At 43.6% G+C, this 12,878-nt stretch overlaps 1 long non-coding RNA gene across 1 annotated transcript; it reads left to right on the forward strand.

The window, feature by feature from the left end:
- The first annotated feature begins 9,410 nt into the window (after positions 1 to 9,410).
- On the forward strand, positions 9,411 to 11,860 carry LOC105536065. The gene is made up of 2 exons (XR_001005536.1): positions 9,411 to 9,456; positions 11,718 to 11,860. It is a non-coding gene; the product is annotated as an uncharacterized LOC105536065 (long non-coding RNA).
- The last annotated feature ends 1,018 nt before the right edge of the window (positions 11,861 to 12,878 follow it).

Below are 12,878 nucleotides of genomic sequence, written 5' to 3' on the forward strand. Positions count from 1 at the left end.
TTACTTATCTTCACATCTCAAGCTTCATGTCTTTGCAAAATGGGGAAAAAGGGGGGCTTGTTGACGACACTTAGGGATTTAGGCTTGGGAAATATGGTCAGAAGGCTTGATTTGGTTTCCTACCCTGCCTTCTCTTCGTGTGTCTTTTTATTTATTTTGGATTCCCCGGAGCATGATGCTATCTCTTCTCTTTGACGTTATTTAAGGAGAAGTAGTGTATTCCTAAATTATAAGAAAATGTGGATTCCAAACTTAGTTCTTCCACTTACTAGCTGTGTGACCTTGAGCAGATTACTTAACCTCTCCGTACCTGTTTCCTCATTTGGAAAATGGGAATAAGCAGAGTACTACCCCCTGGAGCTGTTGAAAGCATGCAAAGCTCTTAACATTGGGCCCACCTAAGTGGACAACAAATATTTGTTACTCTTAGTACATGAACCCAGTTTCAGGAGAGGGTCTGAAGGTCAGATTCATCTTATCACTCAGTGTTATAATGGTCACTCTCAATAGATGACCACCCAGACAGAGGTTGCATTTTAATATGGTCTTGTTCCAGAAAATAGATTCTAACTGGGATTTGGGGCATGATTAAATTGGGCTGGGGTAGAGGAAGGGCTTGGAGAAGGGCGTTATTGTCTAAGACCAAATTAAATCCTCATGACAATGAGGACTATATGAGAGACTCATTAAAATCAGCATTTTTTGCTAAAGCAGAATAAAAATATAAAGTGTTTTAATAAAAATTTGAAAAATTTGCATCTTTGAGCCAGGCTTGGGAAATACACACCTATAATCCCAGCTACTCGGGAGGCTGAGGTGGGAGGATCACTTGAGCCCAGGAGTTCGAGACCAACCTGGGCAACACAGCAAGACCCTGTCTCAAAGAAATAAACAAAATAAGCAAAACCAGCATCTCTGAGGGGCAACCTGGGAATCCACATTTTAAGAAACTCTCCAGACAATTCTCATTTTCAAGAAAGTTTCAGAATCCTAGTCTAAGGCATATATATCAGAATGTAATTTTTTTCACTATCTCTTGCTATGACATTCTTATATTTCTCTCTCCTCAATTTCCTTTTCCTATTTTTGTTTATGTTTGGGCAGGGGGTGGGGGTGGGGTGGGGACTGACCAAAAAAAATCCTTAATTACCTGAAAATTTTTTTCTTATTTTGTTCTTTTCAGGACTTGTATAGCTGCATTTAAAAAAGAAAAATTGTTATACCTTGGCAATAATGTGTATGTAGAATTGTATATTCTGCATCAATTAACATTATCCAAATGTATCTCATCCTGAAACATTTTTTTTCTCATGCCTTCTCTTCCTCAACCTTGCTTCTGCATTCAAGTAACTACTCAGTGTGGACAGATAGATGCATGCCTATGTCCATGTTCATACCATCCTACTCAAATATAGATAGATCACATGTTTGAAAATTTGACATATTTTCGTTTCTCTTACTGTATGTATTTTATAAGCACTCTGACATATTTTTCCTGAAAGCTAAATGAATGAATAAACAAAACTAAAAAAGATATGGTTGGCCTATGCCTGTGCTTAAAGCTTCACATGAGATTTCTATAGTGGAGGAGGTTGCTTTACATTAATGAGGATCATATTTACTCTTTTAGTCTTACCTGCAATTATTGGGTGAACTCAGGTCTCTTTAGTTCATTACCCCATTAGTGCCTGTCAATAACAGAGAATGTGCCTGAAATGCCCAAGTAGCTGGGAGCTCTGGAAATCTCATCTCTTCTAGTGGAGGGCAGCTCTGGCTTGTGCCGTGGGGAGCTTGGATCCTGGTCCTGTGGGTCGCTGTAACTCGAGTCTCTCCCTGAGCCTTAATTTCTCCATCTGTGAAAAATAGCCATTAGGCTAAAGCAGCATTTCTTTCAATTTGCCATGTGGACCATCTGCTTCAAAATCACTCACACACGAGTTAAACTGCAGATCCCCAGAGCTCACTCTAGACCCATTGAATCACAGTCTGGTGTGGGGCTCAGGAGCCTTCATGCTTAACAAGTCTCACAGGTGGTTCTCATGGATTATTACTGGCTGAGCAACACAGTTTTGTGGTTAAACATTCTGTGTGGTTGAACTCCAAATTCCTTCCTGTTCTTTCTCAGGCAGAAACAATTGACCCGGGCTAGTTAGCCTGGTTCTCATCTCCATGTTCAAAAGCTATGTCAAGCTCCTGGGAGGGGATGCTACCGACACCTGGCTACTTGCCTAGCTGCTGTGGCCTCCCACAGGTCATGGACAGGAGCCAGAGCAACCACAGCTGGCCTGCCCCATAATAGCTCAGACCTCAGGAGGACACTCCAGCATTGACTGGGCATCCAGTCTGCAGAGGGTACACTGGGATCTGTCCAGCCTCCTCTTGCCGTCCCTAGGGGGACCTGCCTTTCATCCCAGAGCCTGAGATTAAAGCTGAAATGCTAGGCATCCAACATGTATCAGGAACCCAGTGCAAGTTTAATGAATGGATACAGAATACTGAGTGAGTGGTGTACTCTGGGGTGGATAAAATAAGGAGTGTAGGGTGGGATCTTATGTGCAAGTCAGATAGTGGCGGCCGATAAATACTTGTTGAGCAAATGTATGTCACTAAGTGAAATTCAAATACCTGGTGCATAGTAGGTATTATCAATGCAGCTATAGTAAGTCAATTTAATACCTGCCCCTGCTCGTCCCCCATATGCTTTTAGCCCTTGACGTTGCATTGTGCTGACCCCTAGCTGTTATATTTACATGTCTTTGGCTGAAGCCTTTCACTACTGCTTGCAAGCATGGCAGCCCAGAAATCCTGGGGAATTAGCTCATGACTTCCAGCACTCCTGGAACCAAGGACTGATTGAAGTTGGTGTATAAATATCCCAGCTCCCTCACTCCTCAGAAGGATAACTCTGAAACAAACATACTATACTGTCTGTAGGAGTCCCCCAATGGAGTCGAGCCCCAGATGCTCATGGAGGCCATTTCCTTGATAACACGTGCTATCTTTGGCTCCTTTCCTGTTTTCTCTCTCACTTCTCCACTCCGCTACTGATATTTCCCAAGATCACCTCACAGATCAACCACTTGCACTCAAGTCCTTGCCTTAGGATCAGCTGCTGAGGGACCCCATGCTAGGATGACTGTTGAATTAATGAAGGGCTAAAGATTTAATGAACAGAGGTGGAGGGCTAGCATACTATATGCTTAAAACATAGGAAGCCTTTGTGAGAGGTTGCTGAATGAATAGCATTCAACAAATGCATAGAGTTCAAGGTAGATTCCTATAAATCTGGTACTTGAATTTCTGGTACAAAAAATGTGTTTTGAAAAAGTGAATGAATGAATGAATGGTTATTGAAAAGAGTCAAAGGCTAGAAGTTTATGCTTTGGTACATAGTGTTCAATAAATGCTTTTTGTATGAATAGGGAAGAAAAAAGGAAGGAAGGAAGGCAGGAAAGAAGGGAGAAAGGGAGGAGGGAAGGAAGGAAGGAAGGAGGGAAGGAAGGAAGAAAGGAAGGAACGAAGGAAGGAAGGAACGAAGGAAGGAAGGAAAGAAGGGAGGAAAGGGAGGATGGTGTCTCAGAGGCCTGGGGCTCGAAGTAGCCAGGCACTGAGCATTCATGAAGGGGCCTGTAAAACCCCCCATGGTCTGGTCCTTGCTCAGACCACAGGTTCCCCTTGCACCACTCAATCCCTTTTTCATAACACTTCACATCAGCCTCCTTTCAGCTCCGAATCTTTACAAATTCTGTTTCCTTGGTCAGGAATGGTCTCCTTTTAAGATGTGTCTCCTTACATTCAACTAAGTCTCAGCCAAGAGTTTGCTTCCTCTAGGAAGCCCTCCCAGAGTTCTCTATTATGTCACACGTATTTATAACTATAACACCTCCCATATCACCTGGTATTTCTCTTGTGTAGTTAGCTGCTTAATGACGGATTCTTCCCAGTGGAATGAAAACTCTCTTCATATTCTCGGGGCTCATCACAGCACCTGGCACATAGTAAGTGCTCAATAAATATTTGATGAAGGCTTATGTGAGTGATGTGGCCATAGTGCCTGGTCTAGCTTTAACCTTAGATCTAGGGCTTTCCTGGGAAGATCCAGGCTTCCAGAAGCTTTCATCTACAGGTATGCTGTTCCCACTCCCACAGCACCCCAAACCAGCCAGATGGCAAAATGCACCCCAAATCTGGGAAAAGCCTTCAACAAATCATCTTAGAATAGTTACAGCTTCTGTCCCAGCCAGCACTGTCACAGGCAGCTTAATTATGGTCATTAGGACCCACATTAAAGCATGATTATAACATAAAATTGAAATTAGCTGTATAACACATCCAAATTTTTCGGTATGCTTATCGATTTTCTTCCCCTGTTAATCAGAGGGCTACAGTAAATTCAGATATATCTAGTATAATTAAAACTGAGCCTGTAAATTCTAGTGAAAACTCTAATTAGCATCTGTCTTTTGTTAAGGACAGCGAGGTGGGAATGTATATTTTTCCGTGAAACATAATCAGGGCTTTCATGTTTCTTTCCCGGATCTTTGGTGGGGCAAGTTGTCATTCCTTTTTCAGAGGAATTTAAAATTGGTTTAAAAAAAGATGCAAGTCATAGAGACATCCAAGAAATGCCAAAATAAGAAGTGGTTGGTTAAAAGAAAAATGATTAGCTGAACAGGGTGATTGGAGGCATGTGGATGAAACAATCAATTGAATTGTTCTCTTTTCAGTATGGTGGAGTGACTTTGAAATCAGACAACTTTGAGTTCAAGTCTGAACTCTGCTATTTACTACGTAGGTGATATTGAAAAAGTGTTGTTTTGTCTAGCTGAGCCTCGGTTTCTTCCTCTGTGAAATGGGGATAATGATAGAACCTACCCAATAGGGTGTTTGGAAGGATTAATGAGATTACAGTTTTTTCAGCTTGTAGTAAAATATTGATAATTAGGAGTTGCAGTCATCTTCATCATCATCACCACCATCATCCACACCACCACCATCATCTTCATCACTATTTACATCATCATTATTATTTTCACTTAATAAAGAGAAAACTCTTTCAGTGCTTGTCATGGCTCTAATGAGCTTCATGGCATAGTGAAAACATGACTTTGAATTCAGGTAGCCTTCCACTCCGTGCCACTCAGAAGCTATGTGACCTCATACAAGTCATTATATTTCTCTCAATCTGTTTTCTCATTTGTAAAATGAGCACAGCTTTCAAGAGGATGTTGAAGATGTAATGAGGAATGTTGATTATGCCTGGCATGGAACAAGTCATTTAACCAATGTTGACTTCCCATCTCCCATATCCAGTCCTGTATCCTCAACAGACTGCTTAGTTGGTGGTATATCTCAGGCAAGTACAGAATATAAAGTAGTCTCTGGGTTTCTAATCACCAGACCTCGCTAAGAGGCATCCTGTTGGCTTTTCAGTACTGCCTCCTACAAGGCCAGCATTCCATTGTCACAGCTTTAGTTGCTGGGGAGTGTTTCTGTCATCATAGAAGGGATTGTAGAGCTCATCACACATTCCACCTGCTCCCCTGCATTTCTCAGCTTTCTTTGTGGCTAGAATGAGGCTGTGTGACTACTTCTACCCAATAGATTATGAACACAAACATGGCATTTCCATTTGGAGAGAGGGAAAGAGCAGTGGTCAGAAAGCCACCACTAGAGATAACAAAACTGCAGAATGAGAGTGACTTAGATCAAGTCACTGCAGGGAAGACAGTTGTCTCAGAAAGGAGCTGAAACCCCACAGGACTTTTGTGAGTGAAAAATAAACCATTGTTGCATTAAGCGACTCAAGTTTTGAAGTTTGTTACAGTGGCATACCCTAACCTGTACTGATTAAAACAATGATTAATCAATCAAGTCAATTTATCTGCTTGTGGTTCTTGCTCTGAATGCATTAGTGGGTTGGTGGATACTGCCCTTTCAGGGGCTGATGGACTTACTTCCAGAGCAGATTTTGGGTAGAGTAGAGGGAACCTGGAACTCCTGAGTCCAGAGATCTGCCAGGACACTCATGCCCTTTTATGCAATCTGAAGCAGTTCCCTAACAATTCAGATGCCTTAAATGGCTGAGAGGAAGGAACGTGGACAGCCCGAAACATCAGGGGCGTCAACTGGCTCCTTTATAGTCACAAAGCCCCCTGCACATATTGGGGTGCCCAGTGGAATTAACATGTGAAATGCCATGGGCATCTATTGTTTTCCCTGACCAGAATCCACACTCATCTTTATTTGGATACCAGTATCTTAATTTTGTTTTGAAAACCACTCACCAGATGCAAGCTTGGTGGGCTTTTCAGTCAAAAGGCACCATCCTCATTTTCCCAAAAGGGGGAACATGACTCAACCTCAGTAGTGATTCATGCCAAAATGCAACCACTTTGAAGAAGTGGGGAGGGTCCCTGCTTCCTAGATCCTCAGAACTGCTTTGGTGCTCTCCCGGGCCTACTTTTTCAACTGGCTTTGGTCTGTGAGATGCTCCTATCCTTCTAACAAAGCCCTCCCGTCCTTTTCTGGTTGAATGTGGTCAGCATCAGGTCCTTTCCACCAAAGAACCCTAAGAAATGTGTAGTCATGAATGTCATCCCATATCAACAAAGCCCCTGTCATACGCTGGTGTCTTGCTGCACTCTGTTGTCTCGTTATTCTAACCTTGGTATGTATTTTATGTCTGATGTAAACATAATCATAAGCGAAGTAAACATAACTCAGTAGATAAGGAAGATGTAGTTTTATGTATTCACTCAACAAACATACTGTGATTGCCAACTATAAGCAAATGCACTTCTAGGTACTAAGAATAAAACAACAAATGAAACAGATTTTTTTTAAAAAACACCACCCTCATGCAACTGACATTCTAGTTGGAAGAAGCAGACATAAACTGCACAAATAAGTAACAGTATGATTGCACACTGAGATGTGCAATGGGCAAATAAAACGGCAGGAGGACGAGGAGACCATAGAATAGGAACCAGGGGCAGATGAAGAGGGATTGCAATTTTAAACTCCTTGTTCAGGGAAGACTTTGCAGAGATTTGAGCAAAACCTGGATAATAGAGTTGTGTGTTCTCTTGTTCATGTCTCCAAATTCCATTTTGCAGGTGATTCGGCTTATAGGGTTGTTGTAGGAACAGAATCTGACACTTAATAAGTACGCAATAAACATCATCTGGAAAATGAGCTCGAAGGAGCCGCCATTCAGATGCCAAGTCAGTTCTGGGTGTGTGGGGAGCATCAGCACTCACCCTCCAATCCCGAGCTGTCACCCTGAGGCTGTTGCATCCCAGAGGCCCCAGGCAGAGCCCCTTCTCCCTCAGGTCCTGGGAACTGCTAAGGCTGAGGCCTCAGAGGTTTTTGGACCTTCAGGTCACCAGACCCCGACCCAGACTGCTCTAATTAGGGGCATCCAACAGAGATGGGGAGAGGTGGGGAGAGATGGAGAGGGAAAGGGAAAAGTGGGGAGAGGAAGAGAAAGAGGAAAGGGAGGGAGGAGAGGGAGAGGAAAGTGAGAGAGAGAAAGAGGAAGGAGGGGAGAAGAGAGAGGGAGAGAAAGGAGAAAGAGGAGGAAGAGAGAGATAGAGAAAAGAGAGATGGTGGAGAGAGAAGAGAAAAAGGGGGAGAGAGGAGAGAGAGAGATAAAGGGAGAGAGAGGTGAGAGACAGACAGAGGGAGAGAGAAAAGAGAAAGAGAGGGGAAGAGAAAGGAAAGAGGGAGGAAGGGAAGTAAGAGATAGTGGAAGAGAGAGGGAGGAAAGAGAAGAGGAGAGATGGAAAGAGGGAGAGAGAGCAAAGAGGGAGAGAGAAAGTAGAAAGAGATAAGAAAAGAGAGAAAAGAGAAAGAGAGGGATAGAGGGAGAAAGAAAGGGGGAGATGGAGGGAGAAGAGGAGAGGAAGTAGAGGGAAGGAGGGAGGGAGAGAGAACAGGAAAGCGGTCCACTAGAAGGGAGGGGAGTGTATAACCCTTGCTGGAGAGAAGCAGGTAGAACTGTGGGCCCGCTGCAGTGGGTTAGTGGCTTTGACCCAGGTGGCTAGGGTATAGCTCCTCTAACATCTGCAGCTCCTCCCTGCTGCCCTAGCCTGCCTACATTCAAGAAATGGTGCAGGGCATGGATTTGGGATATAGATGAACCTGGGTTCACCTGGGTTCAAACTCCGTCTCTGCCATTGCCTGGACAGGTGAACTTGGGCAATCTACCACTCTTTCATTCTCAACTGAATAATACCAACTTACAGGTTAAATTGAGGATCATGATGTGGTTTACGGAAGGCACGCTGGCATGTGCCAAGCACATAAGCAGTGCTTAGTCATCATTCTATGCTGTTGTTATCACTCTAACCAGGTTTGGGGATCAGCTCTGTCCTGGCTCTGGGTTCTTGGACTCTGCGGTGAACTCAGCCCCTGAGGAGACCCCTGGTCTCTGCAACCTTCATGCAAAGCCCTGGTTAGGGTTCTGAACAGGAACTTTCTGCACAGTGGCTCTTAGTCCCAGCTGAACACTAGAATCACCTCAGGGACTTTAAAAAAATACAGATCCCTGGGCCTTCACCCAGAGAATCTCACATGATTAACTCAGGGTGCAACCTAGACATCTGAATTTCTAAAAGCTCCATGGATGATTCCAAAGTGCAGCCAAAGTTGAGAAGCACTGTCTAGGGCTTTGATTTAATCTTCCATATTTATTCCTAAAGAAGGAGATATACCCAGACACCATTTCCTTGGGCAGACTCACAGACCACCAGATTATTATTGTTTTTCAAATTTGGTTCCACAAGCATTTGTTAAGCATCTACTATGTTCCTGGAACATTGTTAGACACTGAATAAGCACTGTTCCTGCCCTCAAGCAGCTTGAAGTCTGGGTGGCCATACAGTGAATAAACGCAATGCTTGAGAAAGCCACAGAAGCGGTGAGGAAAGAAACATCACCCAAATGCAGGAATGCATGGGAAAGAAGCGGGTGCAGGGTCACACCTAAAGTACAACATGGAAAAATGAATAGCAGTTTTCTCTGGTAGAGAGGTTGGGGGAAGGTGGATAGCCCAGGTACCCTGAACAGCATGAACAAACGTGGGTTGGTGAAAAAATTCTAGGGAGAAGGGACAAAATGAGGAGGGAAATTGCCTATAGGCAGGGCTATATAGCAAAGAGAGAAAGGGTAGGAGAGGAAGCTAGGTAGCAAAGGTCTTACAGCCAGGCTTAGATCCATGGGGTTCATATTATGGGAACTGGGGAGCCATGGAAGGCTGTAGGTTAAGGGGAAGCCTTTATCCTGTGCTTAAGACTTCAGGGTGTGGCTGCTGTTAAGTGCTGGGGTGTGGGGCATCTGAAGAAGAAAAAGTCTGTGCTTGGCAATTTCCTCTCAAGTAATTTTATTCCATTCCCTTCCATCATGCAGAAACCTGAAGTTATCCTGAGAACAAACGTCACTGCCATGGAAACAGTAAGAGAAACAAACAATGCGTGCACTGTATAAAATTGTCCATAAAGGCTGTTTATTTTTCATACCATTATTTTAATAGGTGGGGATGGCAGCGATGGGCTGGAGGAACAGCAGGCTTTAATGGTGCCGCTAACGTTGCCTGTTCTTACAATGACTTCAAATGCTCACAGACATTCAGCCATTGGCACTTAGATCATGTCTCTGGCTGGGAACTCCCGCTGGTTTAGAATCTCACTGTCAGGAAGCATCACCTGTTCCTGGAACTGAAAGGCAGTATGGCCAAGTGGTTATAGACTCAAGCCAGAGGTCAGACAGCCCTGGGTTCCAGTCCTACTTCTGTCATACTTACTGATCGGTGACTGTTGGCAAATTTCATCACCCCTCCGAGCCTCTGTTTACTCATCTGCGAAGTGGAAATATAGTCGTTCATTTATTCCTTCATTTGAAAATTAACAAGACTTCACTGAAAACTTGCTATGTGCTTTGTTTTAAGGGTCCTGGCATTCATTGAGCTTAAAGTCAAGTGGGAGAACAGAGATAATATACCTGCAAACACACAAATAAGAGAGATCATTGTAGATAGTGATATAGGCTAAGAAAGATTTAAAGCCAAAGTTGTTCTCTCTGATGAGATGCCAGTCTAGCCGGCCACAGAAAGAGGAGAAAGAGCCAGCTGCTTATATATCAGAAGGAAAGGCCTTCCAGGCAGGGGCGCAGCAAGAGGAAAGTCCTGGAAAGATCTAAGATTAGAATCCTTGCAGCTGGGGCTTTATAAAAGGAGGTACGAGATAAGGCCAAATAGGGAGGAGAGACCAGTTCAGACGGGTCCTATGGGATAAGGTAGGAGTTTGGGTTATAATAATACTAACCTCGAGTGGTTGTAAGGATTACATGAAATATCAAGTGGTAAACTCTAAGCAGCTGCTTAAAAAAAGTCAGCTTTTACTTTCATCAAGACAACCATAGTAGAACTCATCATCTCTTGGGTCCAGTTGCTGACATCACAGAATTATTGAATTTCAGAACTGAGAGATCATTTTTCCTAATTTTTCATATGGGTGAATTAAGGATCAGAGTGGACAAGGGACTTACAGAAGTCACACAGGACTTAGTGGTGGAGGCTCTGGGCTTTCCAATTTCCGCCCACTGTCCGTTGAGCTCAAGCCCATGCCATGATCTCTATGGGGAAATTCCTTGGCTTCTGTTTTTGCTGGATGGTACTTCCTTCTAGGGACAGTGTGGGGTCATGAAAAACCACAGACCTGGTGCTGTGAGTGTGTGGCTTCTCCCTGTGAGCCTTGGAGGGTCCGCAGACATTAGTCCTTCTTCCCTCCTCCTGACACAGAGGCTGTGTCTGTCCTCTTGTGTCCTCCCTGGCACAGAGGCTGGGCTTTGACTGGGGAGCTGAGAGAAAGGACAAGCTATTGATCAGTAGGGACCTGACCCAGTCTGGCCTTTTCAATATTCCATATTAAGAGAGTGGTGAGACTTGAGAGGAAGTCGAAGGGCTGGAGAATGTTCCTGTAATTGAACAGAACAGTGCTGCCTCAGTTAATTTTGAGTGAGGAGGCTCACACAAAAAAATGGGTCAGATTGACCAAGCCCCTGATGGGTTTGGAAGTTTTACTTATTCTGCACCCTTAACCCCAGCTGGACTTTCCTCTGGTTCTAGACATCCATGAAGACACCTAATGAACCCTATGAGAGAAGAGATTTTTCTAGTATTTGGGTTCCATTTTTCATGTACAATTTATATAATCCTTAATCATTGCTCCTGTTTATTGAGCACCTACTACAGGCTGGGTAATCAGTTCAGCACTGAACATGCATCCCCTCTTTTACTCCCATAACAACCCTAGGAACTAGTTACTAATATTCTTCACCTTAAACGACACGTAAATCGACTTTTAAAAGTTACTCACATAGGAGAGAGCTCTGATACGTCTGACTCCAAATAAACCTGCTGATTCCAAAGGGCACATGGACTTGTGGGGTCCCCAAACACAACAGTCTTAGAAAAACCTGTAGATATGTGTCGCTGTGCTGATGCAGCCTGTTCTTTATGGACTGAAAAATGTATGTGTTACAGTTTCTAATGCCAACAGAGTGTATAAATATACACAGTATCTTTAATTGATTTTTCTTCTCACCTTTGAGGCCCAAGACCATAACCCTTAGTCAGGAAAATATCCCAGCTGGGTTTGCAGGAACTTGACTGTGGGGGCCCGATCCAATCCAATATGTTTGTCCCTCTCTTTCAGTCTCCTCCACGTTCCTGATGGTGCACTGGTTTTCCTTCCTGTCTGGCCAACAAGCCTCTGGAGAATGGCCATCCATCTTATAGGCTCACTTTGTATTCTGTAAACTTTCAGTTTGAAAATAAACGCACTGTTTCCCTGTCAAAGCTCTGCTGTGCATGGGTATTTCTCAAGAGCCACGGAGGATGGTACAGACAGACCGAGCATTTCCAAGGAAACCAAAGGGGCATAATTGCTTCTTTCCAGGTAATGTGGATGCACTGGATGGGGTCAGCTGCGTCACAGTGGATCATTTTCTTGTTAGCATCTGGCCAAAGTGATGTGAGTACCACGGGCTTCCTGAATGACGCTGCACAGGCCCATCTGCAAGTTACAAGGACCAAATTGAAAATAGATCATGGAGACACTAGTTGGATCCTCTGTCTTCCCTTGAAAGATCCACGGTGGGTTTGTCTCCTGAGACATACTATTGCTGGGACTTTTTTTTCTTTCAATTTTTTTCTTATCTTTTTTTTCTTCTTATCTTTTAAGATGTCTTTTTTTTTTGTATTTCATTTTTACCCTAAGGCAAAATATTTTTCTCTTTTTTTCTCTCAGTGATTAAAATCTTCCCATCAACCAGATGTTCCTAAGGGAGATACACGCTGCAAGGTTTGGCAGGGCGGGGGTGTGAATAAATGTACATTGATGGAGGCAGTAGTCACTGAGCACAGGCTGTCTGATGACCTCGAAATCACGTCCCTGATTAATCACGATCTGAGTAGGCAAAGACATGGGATCACACACAAAATGACAATGACTTCCATTAATTGCAATGACCCTGTTTTAGCCTCAGGACCTTGCACTGGCTGTGTTCTCCACCAGGAATGTGCTGCAATCTGCGCTTGGTGTCTGTCTCATTGTTCCTTTCTCTACTTGAATGTCTCCTATTCTAGGAACCCATCCCTGATCATTCAAAAAGAACTTGCCTCTTTTACTCTCAAATCACCTTGCTTTATCTTCCTCATCGAATTAGAGCTCTCTCAAATTCCCATTTATTAATGACTTTATGGTCTATTTCTCATCTGTACAAAATAGGCTCCAGAGAGCAAGAACTTTGTCTTGTTCACTGCTGTATCGTCAGTGCCCAGGACAGTGCCTGACATAGGCAGTATCCTAAGTGCT

This window comes from Mandrillus leucophaeus, unplaced genomic scaffold, assembly GCF_000951045.1.
Source record: "Mandrillus leucophaeus isolate KB7577 unplaced genomic scaffold, Mleu.le_1.0 Scaffold154, whole genome shotgun sequence".
Lineage (NCBI taxonomy): Eukaryota > Metazoa > Chordata > Mammalia > Primates > Cercopithecidae > Mandrillus > Mandrillus leucophaeus.